Genomic DNA, 15363 nt, shown 5'->3' with positions numbered 1-15363 from the left:
CTGTTTCGGGTATCTTTAGCAAAATAGGATTTTTTTTTTTTTTTTTTGGGGGGATTCTAGAAGTTCATGTAGTGCCTCTCTCTATTTGAGTTTGAGTTGGGGATGGTGGACGATGAGCAATTCGGAGATTTATCGCAGTGCAATTTGTCATTTCCACGGACCACCTATAATATTGGCTTTCATTTTGCTTCTTTTTCTTTGCCTATAGTAAAATATTATTGTTTATTTCCAAGATCTGAGTTTGTCATTCAGAAGAGATGCTTCATTCAGAAAATTGAAATTTCCCAAATCTTTGTTAATAGTTGTATCCCTTGCTGAAGGATTTAATTTTCGTGGATGTCTAATTTTGAGCTTTAAGTTTTCCATGTATGCAGCATTACTAGACCAAAAAGAGCGCAGTGTCGTGGAGTAATTAGGACTGTTTCTGTTCCTTTTGTTTTTTTTTTTTTTTATGTTGAATTGACAAGTGGTTTTAAAAAATGGATAATTTTTTTACTGGGTTTAGTTTCTGTGTTTGGTTTGAGAGTCAATTCAGAGAGCTAAAAGGCAGTAAAGTTTGAATATTTACGTTTAATGTTGTTTTGGGTTTGGATTAATTTTGTTTGTTTGATATTAGAAATTGAGTGATAGGGAATTCGCACTTTTCTCCCTTTTGAATAGCGTTTAACTCATTTCTCATTTTCTGTTTGGTTTCCGAGAAAATCGAGGGAAAAAAGGATAGAAGATTAATGAATTCACTGAATTGAGTTCTTTAAGTCCATTTATGATTGAAGTTATTCCCTTTTTCTTTCATTTCTGTTTTTGTTCTTTTGGGTTTCGAGCACGTTGAGGATGGTAAAATCAATTATTTTGATTTTGGAAGTCTACTTTGTTTTTCAGCTTTAGTGCTTGGGAGAAGCGAAAATGTGATTTCCTGTGTGGTGGTTGTATTTGTCTGTCATTTGAAGGGAATTCAGACAGAGAGAGAGGGGAGAGGGTAGGTTTGTTGTCGGTGAGATTGAAGGATGGTCTGATGTATCCTTGCAGGTGAACTATATGCTTGTGCATCCTCATCCAGTGGAACCTGTAACTGATAGCTGCAGGTTTATCCTAATTCTCACTAAACCGGAGCGTATCTTTATTGGACTCCTCATGTTAAAACATCATGCGCCTACGTTACTCTTAATAAGATTCCTTTACATTAAGTTTTACGTGTAGATTTTGATTTGTATATGTGGTGACTGAATGTTATTTGTTTTGCAGATATTTTGTTCTACGTGTAGAGGGGAACATTGGTGAGCTTATATACTCTCTCATTGTTGCAATCTCTAATGATTTAGTGAATCCTATTATCCTGTAGTTGGAACAATTCAAAGAGCGTTTTAGCCTGTATTTCCTTTCGTTATTGGCTCCTAAGGTAGATTTTCATAATCATACATAGGAGATATTGGGTGAAAAATTGTGGAAGGATGTTTTGAGAGTCATCTGGAGAATACCTCTTTAATTCTCACTTTCTCCTTAAGAGTTGTACTTCTGGGCAGTGTGATGGTGAGATATTTTTAAATTCTTTCCAATTATAGTATAAGGTAGCATACTTTTCTTCTCGTGGTTCACCCATCTCTTGGTTATTTAAATTCTCATCAGCTCCGTTCACCCATCTTTTGGTTATTTAAATATTTATCAGCTCGGTTCCCTCATCTCTTGATCATTTAAATTCTTTAGAGATGCCTGTATTGATTTGTGATTTTGTTGGATTTACTTTGGTGAAATGTGTGTTATCTGCATTGATGCATTTTAGGGTGTGACTTTGTTCGTACTATCTTTGTAGTGCATCTTTCTGTACAAATTATTCATGCCTGTTGTGGACAAAGGTTCCAAAACCCACAGCAAAGCGCAGGCAATTTTTGTATTTTTGTATTTTTTTTTTGTTATTATTATTATTTTTTTTTTTTGGAAAACAAGTTTTTTATTAAACACAGAAAAGCAACACAAACAAAGGAACAACCCACGAGCCCAAAATTAACTTACAAACAAGCAAAAGGGCCAAACACAAACAGAAAAACAAAAGGGCCAAACAAACAAAGTCGGCCCAAAAGGCAAAACACAACAGACAGCAACTAGAAAGATTCACTGCTTCTGCCACCACAGAGAATTTTGATCTACTCCAATCCTCACCCACAACCAAGCAACACCTCATCAAATGCACCATCCAATTCCGATCTGCTCCGCGAGCACATCCATAGAGTAAGGATAGCCAACAACAAAGACAAAGAAGCCAACTATCAAGATGAAATCCGTGAAGACCCACGAACAACACTACCGAAAAATGCAGATAGCAACGAGAAAGTGGTGGTGCTGGAAACACCCAAGCCACCAAAGCTCTACACACAATCTAAACACGAAACATGGTTGAAAATCGAACCAAGGATAAACAAGAACAAGGCATACCAGCGGGGTAAGAGACAAAACAAATTGGGAAACAAAACAGGAGGAAGAAGTAGTAGAAGAAAAGAAAAGAAAAGAGAAGAACATAGCAGAGAAGGGCAGAAGAGAAGAAAACAGAAGAAGCAAAGGAAAGGAGGCAACCGACTCCAGCCGAAGCCGGAGTCAGCGCCTGAGAAGGTAGGCAAGATGAAGACCCTCACCAAAGGGGGAAAGAAAACTCCCACGGAGGAGAGAAGGTCTCTCACGGAAGGAGAGTTTTTTCTTGCACCCCTTTTAAGAAAAGAAATAACGTAGTGTTATTTATTCATTTTCATGTACTTGTAAATAGGAAAGGTAAATTTGCCCAATAAGTTTGACACCCTCTTCAAGTCCTCAAACTTCTTTTTTATCGGAGTCTTCAAACATTTACAATCTGCTCAACTGCTTTATGGGTTAAGGATACAACTCGGGATCAAAACGTGCCACTGGAATACAAATCAAATCATGGGCTCGTGGAGTTGTCATTCCTGGCCGTTCATCCATTACCAGAACACGTTCATCACCGTTCGTATGCTTTTGATTTGCCCCAACAACTTTCCAATCAAAGCACTGAACCATTGCACCAAGTAGGGCTGGCAGCATTTGCAGGGCTAGGTTTAAACCAGGGCATTTCCTCCTTCCAGTCCCAAACGGAAGCAGCTGAAAATTTTGCCCCCTAACATCTAATGCACTCGCTCCATCTCCTCCACCGCTGAGTGGTGCTAAGAATCTTTCAGGGTAAAAGTGCAAAGGATTTTCCCAATACTTTGGGTCCCTTCCGATGGCCCAAGCATTCACAAATAGCATTGTGTTTTCTGGGATCACATAGTTTCCAATGTTACACTTTTGTACACTCTTTCTTGGGATCATAGGCACAGATGGGTGCAGTCTCAGCGTTTCTTTTATGATGGCTTGTATGTATGGAAGGTTTGGACCGTCTGACTCTACGACTAGCCGTCTATTCCCAACGACTCAATCAATCTCCTCCCTTGCTTTCTCCAGCACCTTCGGGTGGTTGATGAGCTCTGCTAGTGTCCACTCAATTGAAATGGCGGTTGTATCTGTACCCGCCGTGAAGAAATCCTGAGAAATCCAATTTCATTATTCTCCTAAAAGCCCTCTAAGTTATATATAGCTCCAAATAATAGGACAAGACACTATGGCGTTATAAAAAAAATTAATATGACAAAATATACACATTTAAATTTATTTTTTGACAAAAAAAAATGGTTTTATATTTATTAATTTTATTTAACATTCTTCAAACTTGAAAGACTCAATTAATGTACCTAAATATTAGTACCAAAATGTAATATATTGAATTAATGTACCTAAATGTTAGTATTGTGACAACCCGTTCCTACTTTTACGATTTTATTAATTTTAAAAGCATGAATTGATGAAAATGCCCTAGAGGCGAGAATATTGACTTTCATTGACCATCTTTCTGTGACGTGTACAAGCTACTATTTAATGTATTCTCGAAGTACTCAATGGTACGAACGTGTAGGCGCTATCAGAATAGAAATCGGAGTTACGGTTAAACTTTTATGGAACTACGAATTCGAAAGTTATTTTTGAAAAAATTACTATTCTAATTATCTTATACTATTTTATATTACTAAATTATTATTCTATTATTTTCTGATTGGATCTTTTCATTATTTTATTAGCTTTTCTGGCTGTGGGACCTACACCCACACCAAAACTCATCCCGTGCCTCCCTATCTCTCAGGACACTATCTCTCAATATTCAAATCTGTCTCACCTCACTCTCCTAATGGATTATTGCTACCTCACCCTTTTCTCTAACCCTCTCAACTCTCTCTCGCCTCACTTATCTCTCTCAGAGCTCTCTACCTCTCCCGTCTCCTTGGACTGCACTGAGACGGTGCAACGGCGAACACTAAGCCCAACGACGCATCCTCCAAACCATCCCTATCCTTCTTGCTCCTCTTAAACACTCTCACGGACTTGGTACTATGCTCAATGCATAGGTGCAATGATGGCACCATCGCCATACTTCCTAGCGAGATTTCTTAAATTTCGACGATGGTAAGTTCTAAAGATCACCCAAAACGTCTTGGATCATGTTTTAGCATATGTTTCTAGCCTTCTTAAGGGTTTTGATGCGAGTTTTGGTACAAAACCGTTGCGGGGAAGATATCCCAGATTTTCTTGGCGACTTTGAGCCGTTTTCCGGCCAACTTCAGCCACGGCTAAGGAAACCAGAGGTACATTTCGGTTCCTTGTTCTTCGAGTTTCGATTTGACATATTGGAAGGCTAGGTTTAGTGAAGAAATTAGGTGGTCGGAGCTGGGCTTTACCTGACGGTTTTAGCGGCAATCGGTCGGAGAAGAAGAATGAAAAGAAAAACAAAAAAAACAAAAACGGGCGGCCTTAGACAAATACCAAGCGTTTGGGCCTTTGTCCTAGGCTGGCCCATTTGTGAATTGGGCTCAGAATATTCTTGAAATATTCCTTGGGTTGATTTTTCGAAATTTTCTTGGGAATCCTCCTAGGCTAATTTCGACGCCCCAAGTTTTGTTTTTGACATCCACCTAGTGAAATTCCAAAGTTTTAATGTAGTTGACCACTAGGACGTCTCGGTTGACTTTTTAGGGTTGACCGTTGACCTTCTCGTTGACTTTTTACAAATTTTGCTAGGGACCGTGTTTAGCTTATTTCGAAGCCCTGATTCTAAATCCGCACTCCGTTTTCCCAAATTTAATTGTTTTAGTGATGTTTACTAATGGGTCCTAATATTATGCTTAGGTGTGATTATTATCGGTACTCCAGCTTTCTTAGTTCGAACGGCTTCGACCTGACATAATCTGTGAGTGGGTCTTTGCTTTTAAATATGAAATATTTATTTAGTTTCCATTTATACATTTGAAAAAGAATTTCCTATGCATGCCTAGATTAGACTAATGCTTATAATACTTAGGAAATAACAGAAAATTATGAAATTATCATAAATCCTACGGGATGCACATGTCTGCGTACTTTATGAGGTTTTAATTACGGCCATGATTAATATTTTATTTATTACTATTATGTCGATGTGAATTATTGAATTACTGTGGCACGAGTATATTTATGTTATTTGCTTATCGTTGGTGCACCGGTGTTAGTACTCGTCCAAGCCAAGGTCAGTCTTTCACGTGTATGTGCACATTGCATCGTACGCTTACTTTGGATTCATTGTAGGTGCCAGTTCTATCCTAGATTGCTATAGGCAATTAGGACTCGTATGTGCTGCGCATAGCGCTAGTCTTCACGTGATTGTAGTACTGGAGCATATATCATTGTTACACTTGATCTTGTTCATGTTAGAATGCCTCTGCATGAACTTATGTGTCAGCATGTGTCGATGAGCACTTGATATGATATGTTTTCTTATGCGAGATTATACGATTACAGACGTCATGCACTTATTTACTAATTATTGTGCCGTATTGAATTCTTGAGATTTTGTAGGTTACGGTAAGTATCTTCTTACTATACGTAGTATGTATATTTTGGAAACTATACTTGTTTTACGGCTAGGGATTATAATGTTTTCAGAAAGGTTTTATTAAAACTTTATTTTCAGGCCGACTCACCCTTGTTTTTCGCCCCTTCAGGTTCTAGTGGCTGAGCTTTTGTGTTGACGAGGATTCTTGGCAAATCTTGATATTGGTGATTACCTTCGATGGTATAACTCTCAAACCACTCTACTGTACTTTACTTATACTTTGACATCACGTGTGAAATGGGTTCCTTCCCGCTCACTAGCACACTATTAGATTTAGTCACTTTTAGGTTTAAATTTATTCACATTTTCCATATCACTGCACTTTTGGCTTCGTTACCCTCCTGGTGTCGACCAACACAACTTGATTCGGAGTCCAAGTGGACATTTCGGGTCGGGATGTGCCAAGTACCGAAATGTATTATATCAAATTAATGCACATAAATGTGTGTACTGAAATGTTAGTATGGATGAATCGAAATGTATTATTTTGAATTAATGTACCTACATATTTGTATCAAAATGTCTATATTGAAATGTGTGTACCTAAATGTATGCACCGAAATGTAATATAATGAATTTAATGTACCTAAATGGAAAAGAAAAAAATATATTGAATTATATTGTATAACAAAAATTAGTTTATCTAAATGTTTACAACAAAATATATTCCGATGACTGAAATGAAAATGAAAATTATAATGAAATATAATTAATACATTAAAATTAGGAAGAAAAAGAGAAATAATTAAAGCATCAAAATATAATTAATAAATGAGGTGCTTAGTGTATCAAGGGACTAACATTAGATTTTGATCTTACTCATGGTTTTAGTCTACAAGTCATCTTTGCCAAGAATTAGAATGAAGTTTCCCATATTTTTTTTGGTTTAACAATGGGGCTAAAAACAAGAGCCCAAACAAAACTAATCAATAAGAGATCAAGACCGGGACATCCCAAATCGATCTTCACGAACAAAACTTACTGAACAAGAAGGAGGATTATCAATGTAACGGCCTAAATCTAAATCATGACTATAGTTCTCCCAAGTTCCCATATTCACATTCCTGAATTATTTTGTGTTCTTTGGACTTTTCATTTCTTCTTTTAATTCCTCTTATATTTGAATTTTTATTTTAATAAGATACCCTCATAAGTTCACTTTTATTTAATATAATTGAACAGAAAGTCATACGAAAAAGAATTTTTACCATGATTAAAGCCTTGATGTGCACTCTTGTAAATTCAAGCTCCTCACTCTCAACACTCCTTTTTTTCCAGTATATCAAGCAAAATGTCAAGAAAACTCTTCACCTCCTCGCCACCAATGCCTTCATTTTTCATGTTTTTCTTTCTCAATTCTTCATGTTATGAAATAACCTTCTCCACCAACGCGTTGAATCTCCGATGAGTGTCTTCAATTCTCTTCCCAAATTCTTGCAAAACCAAACAAAATCTAATAAGTTAAACTCCCCAAAAACCCTTGTGACCTCTCTCACCACAAGCCTTGCCTGGCCTCCTCGTCTCTGCCTTCAGCACCAGACCCCTTAGAATTCCCCAACATCATTTTTGCTATCACATTATTGGAAAGCTTTGGTAACTCCTCAGTGAGATTAACTGCTTCACTAATCTCAGCTTTCTTGGCCAACAGCCTCAAAAGCCTTTGGTACTCTTGGGTTCGAAACGAAGCAAAGTTGCTGATGCTACGACTGTTTAGAAACTCATTCAGGCTAAGCTTCTTGATGAATTTATAATAAGGTCCATAGGGTGCAAAAGCAAGGGAATAGTTGTAGGTGAGGCGCTCAATCGCGATGGACTGAGAATGGGATATGAAGAAGAGCTCGTGGGTTTTGAGGAACTCTTTCGCGAGGCCTAGGGAGGAAATGATGATGCATGGGATGGAGCAAAGGCAGAGAAAGAATAAAGGGCCGAACCGGAGGCAGAGTTTGTAGAAGGATTGGTGGACGAGAGGGTTGAGGAGATGGAAGTGGCCGATGATGGGCAGGGCAAGGGGGCTTGGACGGAGTAGGGTTTTGCTTTGGAGGCAAAGAAGGGTCGGAGAAGAAGAGAGACGATGAAGAGAATTGAGAAGAGGGAGAGGAGCTCAAGGACTGCCATGGCTTCTCCTTCTTGTGTTGACAAGTTGTTTGCCAAAATACGGCCATGATCTACTTATATATATAGTGAGCGGGATAAAAATGTGAAATGCCACAAAATGTCCCTTTCTTACTAAAGGCTTTGAGAAGGACAATTCAATCATTAAGGGACAAAATAGTAATTCAAGGCAATTTGAACTTTGAATTAAAATTATACATTAAAAAATAAAATAAAACACCGCAGTAGGTGGTTTATGGTGGTGAATTTCGAAGTTGGCCTCTTCATTAAATCCTTAATGTTGGATTATTCTCACTTACGTTTTTCATTTGGTTATTTATTGACTTACAAAATATTTTTTTTAACAGGTAAACGGTTAGGTTATGTTACCCGTTAATATTAACGATCAAGTTTAGGTCAGGTCATGTTACCGTTCATTTTAACAGGTGTTACATAACACGACCTGTTAAGATATCAGGTACATCACGAAAATGACACGATTACAAAACGCACTTTGCTCGACGGAACAGTCATCGGTAAGATCGTCGAGCAAATTCTGTTTGCTCAACGAATGGTGAAGTTTCATCAAGCAAAAGGTCGCGCTATGAGTTGAGCGCCATGAACATTTCGTCAGGCAAAACCATGAGCAACAAAACCTTATTTTGGCTCGATGAAATCCTTTCGTCTAGAAAGGATTTTTTTGTAGTGAACACCAAACAAAAAATATCATTACGGTAGGATGACCTGAAGGTTTGCACAATGGAGAGAAATCCATCTAACAAACCCTTGAGGGCTAGATCATAACCATATATTGGCATTGTACTAATTATTGTTTTCATGATCATGGTGCAAAAAGGTACGAGCTTTAGAGTCAATTGGGGATGGGAACTACGGCAGCACGCTATGCATAGATGCAGGAATAAATAGTAAGTTTAGATGATTACCATAACGCAGTAAAGAAGAGGAAGATGTCATGTGGCAATAAATCCTAATTGAGATAGCGGTTTAAGAACGGGAAGATCAAACCGATTTCTTCGAGGTCAGGCGTTTGTTCCCTCTTGGCTTAAGCCCTAGTAATTATTATCCAGTTTCTAATTACTATCCAGTTTCTCATAAAATAAAATAAAGTTCAGGAGAAGGAAAAGTATAGAACGTGGCTGCGATCTATTGCTGCCCACATGAAATCAAAGTATAAAATATAATAGGGAGAGCATCAGCACCATGAGAGATCTTTCAGTGTGACCGGAACCGGGGATGACACACCACGTGTTATTATATAAATGGTGGGATATGTGTATTAAAAAGTTAATAATTTAAAAAATAAAATTTCTTACCACTTATGTTCCGGTCACAATGAAAAATTTCTCTAGCAGCAGATACTCTAGTGCGGTGAAACTAATATTATATATATTGTGAAATTTAGTATATACCTCTTTTACATTTTTTTTTCTTTTTTGAGTCAAGAAAAATATATTAAAGGGAAAACCCTAGAGTACAACTGTTTCCTACAAAATCAAACTGAAAAGCAAGAAGAGCAAAAGAAGGAATACATTGATCCCAAATATGACATTCAATAATAAGAAGGCCATGGCGAGCGAAAGCATCCACCACAAAGTTAACCTCTCTATAAATATGTTTCCAGTCAATGCAATCAAAATTGGTCGCCGTCCACTTAATATCTTCAATAATAGAACTAGATTCCATGACATCGCATCTCGGTCCAACATTGACTGAATGACCAACTTAGAGTCACCTTCAACCATAATCTTTGTATAGCCCTTTCTCTAAGCAAAAAGAAGGCCCTCTCTGAGAGCCCTAGCCTCCAATTCTGAAATAGTGGCACCATCTAGATTTAAAGCTCCACCTCCAATAATCTGCCCATTATGATTCTTTAAGACAAATCCCCCCACCGCCATGTCCTTAGCCACCGAATCGTCAGTATTTCTTCTCAAACCTCTTTTACATTTTATTCTTTACTTGTAATTTTTGTTCTTTTTATTATTATGCAAATATTTATTCAAAAAAAACAAAATTGCAGAAATAATAGTTTTTCCTATAGTTTTAGTTTTTTTTTTATTTTAAATTAAATTGTTTTATTTGGAATTTCTTTCTTTCTTTCTTTTTTTTTTTTTTTTTCTTTTTTTGGGGTCAAAGATTTGGAAATTCTAATTAAGGAGGATTTTTTTTTTTTTGAAGAATACGATATTATCTAGACTAAGGGGATGTGTGGGTTAAGTCTCACAATGAGCTAACAATAATGTGGTTCAAATTCGCCTTTGGCAAGAATCGAACCGAAGATCTCTCACTTACAAGTGAAGAAAAATATCACTAAACTGTAGTACTAAGTGGCTTAAGGAGGAGTATTTTTGATACTATGAATTATTCACCTTTTCTACCTTTTAAATATATATATATATATATATATATATATATCTATACTGGGAGAAAATAAATTTGGTGAACGTGATCGTGACCGTTCATCGTACATCATGCAATCAGTTTTCGTTAGGTACTATTTATATTTAATTTTAAATTTTGAAGAAATTTATGACAGTACGATGTACGATGAACAATCATGATCACGGAATCTTGTTGATCCTAAAAACTACTAAGCCTACATGGCGCGCAGGCCAAGTAAAATGTGTTGATGTTGCGTTGTGCGCACTGCTGACTTCTTGATCTTGCGATTGCGACCTAGGAAGGAACACGTCTCAGCCTTTGGGTTCTAAAGCCTGAAGACAAGGTTGCTAGTTCTACAAAGTTTACAAATCGTCAGCACCGGGTTCGGTCACAGTGATTATATTCGTAAGCGTATAAGCACGCCGAACTAGTACCAAACTATATGGACACAAGTATTCAAAAGAAATGTATGTCTTGATTGTAAACGTGGTTCGACCGTCAGAATGCCGAACTCTGAAACTTACTTGCGAGTATCTAATCATAAACAAAACAACTCGGCTTTCAATGTGCCGAGCATAATAACCTGGTAACACCTCACTTCACTGAGAAGGCTAATGAAATGACCTCTACCAACAAGGACTCTAAAATCCTTGGTGGTCGAGACTTGGATAAATAACCAATCGGGCTCAAAGCAGTGCTGTTTATCCAAACTGAATGTGTTCCTCAATTGGCTGGCTCTACGGCTACAGTGTTATTTATCCAAATTGAAGATGTCGCCAGTTGTCTTCACAGTGCTGTTTATCCAAACTGAAGATGTGTTGGAGGGAAGAAATGGAAAATGATAAAATCTCAAAGGGTGTTGAGATGATTTGCGCAAGGAAATTTGTGTGTTGAATTGGATGGAGCCTTGAATGAGGCACTCCTTTATCTATTTATAGTAGCAAACCCCCTTATGGTTGAGCTAGAATCATACTCGAATTAAAACTTCTCAACCTAATCTGATTAGGTTTCAGCCAATCCTAACTTCACTAGGACTTTCAACCAAGCACTTTAACAAACCAAATTCATCCCCTGATTCTCAGCATCTTCAACCTTAGCCTTAAGACTTCTTGTTACACTAGGTTCGGCTAACTTACCCTTATCTAAACCAATCCTCCTCGCAGTAGGATTCGGCCGACCGTTACTGGACAGCCCACGACAAGATTCTAGATGAATACTACTGGGCAGAGTATAACTCTAAGCTTGGCCCAAAATAATATTTTGGGCCCAAACATTGCCCCCTCGCTTTTGAGGTCTTCAGCCTATAAATTATGGCCTAGCTTCGACCTTGAAGAAGCGAAATGAACCCTTAGCATATTCCTGAAGGACACAAAAAAATCTCGAATATCCCAACCACCCAAGCGCATTTATTAGGCGCGATTACACCATTTTAATTATGTCAGGTTCCCTGCCACGTGGCATCTCCTTGGTACGTTTGTCCCTCAATAATAACATTTAAGGCATGCACACACTGAAACATCCATTCGCCATTAAACTCGCTATCACTCACAATTGTGCAACCTCAATTCGTGAGCTTTTCGGCCTTTTTGAGGTGTGTGGATACTAAAACGTCCATTCGCCATTAAACTTGCTGTTACATGCAATTGTGCATCATCAATCCGGGAGCTTTTCGGCCTCTTCACCTGGATTCTCAAATATCTATCATGATTACAAAATATTTTGGTTAGATTTACCCCTCATTCTTCGAAATTTAAAACTGTTGATCTTCTCCCCAAATGCCTATAAATACTCCGTTATTCTCCATTTGGATTTTCATGTTTCTAAACCTCTAGAAACTCTTGCCATTTATTCTCAACCCAGAAAAGAAACCAAACTTCATAACCTAGAAACCTTTAAACCTTCATCAATGACTACCAACACTTTTATCACCAAGCTTGCTGAGAAGTGGGACAAGTACAGAGACATCATTGATCAGAACACCATCAAATCACTTCAATCTGAGGGTGATTCTAGTGCCTCCCACCAAACCCTGGGACCATTTTTCAAGGACAACGTCCTAGAAAACATTTCCATAATGTTGAAGGCCCACTGCCTTGAACCTTTTTTTCCAAGGGTATGATTGGTTGAAGTGGGAATCGACCAAACCCCAAAGAGCTTGGCCTTCGACCCCTTTGGCCTAGGCTGTATAGGTCACCCAGATGGAGCCACACTTCGGAGGTAAATGGAAGACTCCTAGCATCTTCAATGCCATTAAGCTCTTAACCATTGAGATCATCATGGACCGAGAACTTTTAATGGCTGCCCTAAGCTTCTAGTATTCGGCCATTAATACCACGGTCCTTCCTCTCGGCCCCATTGGTCCGACTATTCTAGATGTCACGACCATACTTGGCATTTCCCTATTTGGTCTTCCAATTGATACCACTCTATCTCGGTATCAATTTGACCTGGACCTGAAGGCGGTCTTTGGTGAACATGCCATCGAAGCTTTGAAGAAAGACGGGTAGAAACCATCAAAAGAAGAGGTGCTTAAGCTGCACAAAAACTCTACAACACCTTGATCACCCACTTTGCCGGCTCAAAAGAGAAAACTCTTAGGAAGGGAGAGCATGGAGCCTTTTTGTTCTACTGGTACAACAAGTTCATCTTTTGTACCAAGTTGAACAAATGTTTGTCTGAGAACATGCTAGTGGCTGAGGCCCTAGCCAGTGGTCATGTCCTGGCCCTCAGCCCAACTATCCTTGCCAATCTTACCTGATGCTTGGCCGAGACTTCTGTGGGGAGGATTGATTTGCACCAAAACGGCCCGCTTTGGTTCTTTGAACTTTGGCTACAAGCCTACTTTTGCACACTGAGGCCGAAGATCCCTAGCTCCAACTCTTCTGAAGCAATGGGCGTTCAATTGGCCTCACACCTCCTTCTTGCTCACTCGGCCAAATATATATTTAAACATTTCTTCAGCCTTGAAGATTTGTATAACGAGGAGTTTCTGGTCTGTCGCCGCTAGAAATATCCATCCTCTATCAGGCTCCTTACTTCAGCGTGGGGAGAAGCAAAGGAGACCGACCTTCAACAATCATAGAAGTTGTTCGTCCTAGCTCGCGACCTTCCCTATGGTTATGACGCTTGACGAGCCAGCTGGGAAGTATACTATCCTCACTTCGTGGCCCATCAACTGGGTTATCTCTAGGGCTGCCCCTGCCATTCCTCACTTCTCGTTCACTCTTGAGCCAAGAATGCCTCCCCAGCTCTTCGGATAGGGAATGCTAGGAGGCCGAGAAGGAATTCGAAGAGTGGTGCACCAAAATATGCCTTCTACCGTATACCCCAGATACCGACTGTACCAGGACCCTTGCCAATTGGTAGAATGCCTATGTCAAGGATTTCTTCAGTACCTCAGCCGAGGAATTTTTGAAGAAGTTTTTCAGTGATCAACTGAGGAAGACTCTTGCCTCAAAATCCAAATAAGCGGCTCAAGGTATACATCTTTGACTTACTCTTTTTTTCCGTCCAATTCAAACTTCATTCTGACTCAAACTCAGTTTTTCCAGGTAGTCGTTCAATAAAAAAAGTCGAAGTGGTTGCGATGGTCGCGGTCAAAAAGAAACTCACTCATTCTCCTAAGAATGTTGCGACCACCGTTCATCCAGCCGAACTGACTCATGCAGCGCCCCCTATTGCACAAACTGTGTTGAGAAAACAACCTTGCCCAGAGGTTGAGATGGCCAATAACGTTGCTCGGCCCCTAAAACTCCTAAAAAAAAAAGGCAAAAATGGGAAAACAAGAAATACATGTTATTTCGACTTAAACTACAAGAGCAACTACTCCTAGTGTGCATCTCTCTTCTCTCATTAACTAGGTCTCAGCAGAAGTGCCGCTAAACCCCTCCCCGCCCTAACCGTGGGTCAGGCAACAGTTCAACCTACAACACTGGCTGCTGTTGTGGTCGGGGAACTTGCACTTCTAGAGCTAGTCATTGCTCTTGTTGATGTCAGCCTAGTAGCTACTATAGCCAGCGACCACCACGGCCAAAAGAAACCTTCCCCCTAATCTAAAGAAAGTTTCAATGGTCGTCTTGGAAGAAGAGGTATGGCAATCTTCTTTTGTGTTCTTTCATTTTAGCTATCTCTAAACTGGAAACTTAATCCCCCTTTATGTTTAAGATGACGAGAGCGAATAACCCTCACTAGTGAGGTGCCCTCGACTGGCTGAACTCCCAACCACCAATCCTCAACTGATGGTTGAGGCAGCCGACCAAGTCGATGTTCTTTCAGCCAAAGTAAATACAGGACATGAAGTGGCGCCTCTTATCGAGCCATAAGTGACAGCAGAGATGCTGATTCATCCCCAAGACCAGAACCTGGGCATTCCTCTTCAAGAGGTCACTTTGACCTTTGTAAAAACCCTCATTATTTCCTTATATTAATTTCATGCCTTAGAATTCTAAACCAAAAAGATATTAAATGCCAGGTGCCCAATCGCTCATTTCACTAAAAATTCTATGCGCCGAAGAGTGTTATTTATATTTCATGGCCACCTTAGTGGCCATCAAACATAGATAACCTTTACCGGCCACATGAATTAAAAGGTTGCCTTAAACACTGGGTTCTGCCTTTAAGCTCTCTGGGTTCGAGTAACGAACCAGTAGATATGGCTTAAGTTTCTTCTCGGCAGGTTTAACACAACTTCTTTATCTGCCATCCCTTTTGGATTTTCTTTTTCCTTACAACTTTTTCTATGCAGCCTTTATGGGAAGTCAAGCTCGATGCCCTCCTCTCCAGTACTTCTAGGGCGGCATGGCCTTCAACAACAGTGGCTGAATGTTCTGCAACCTCATTCGATGCCTTCGCCAAGCTACAAGAGCTTCTGTCTTTCTCGGCCTCACAAATCCTTCAATGTAAAGGCCGTGATT

General features: G+C 39.2%; 1 pseudogene; it reads right to left on the bottom strand.

Moving 5' to 3' along the window:
- Window positions 1-1921: 1921 nt before the first annotated feature.
- On the bottom strand, window positions 1922-9639 carry LOC125477503 (annotated as a pseudogene).
- Between the last annotated feature and the right edge of the window lie 5724 nt (window positions 9640-15363).

The sequence above is a fragment of a genome, unplaced genomic scaffold, assembly GCF_019419815.1.
Source record: "Pyrus x bretschneideri cultivar Hongxiangsu unplaced genomic scaffold, Pyrus_bretschneideri_v1 Contig217, whole genome shotgun sequence".
NCBI classification, from domain to species: domain Eukaryota; kingdom Viridiplantae; phylum Streptophyta; class Magnoliopsida; order Rosales; family Rosaceae; genus Pyrus; species Pyrus x bretschneideri.
The sequence above is the reverse complement of the archived record's forward strand: the minus strand, read 5'-3'. Positions and strand labels throughout refer to the sequence as shown.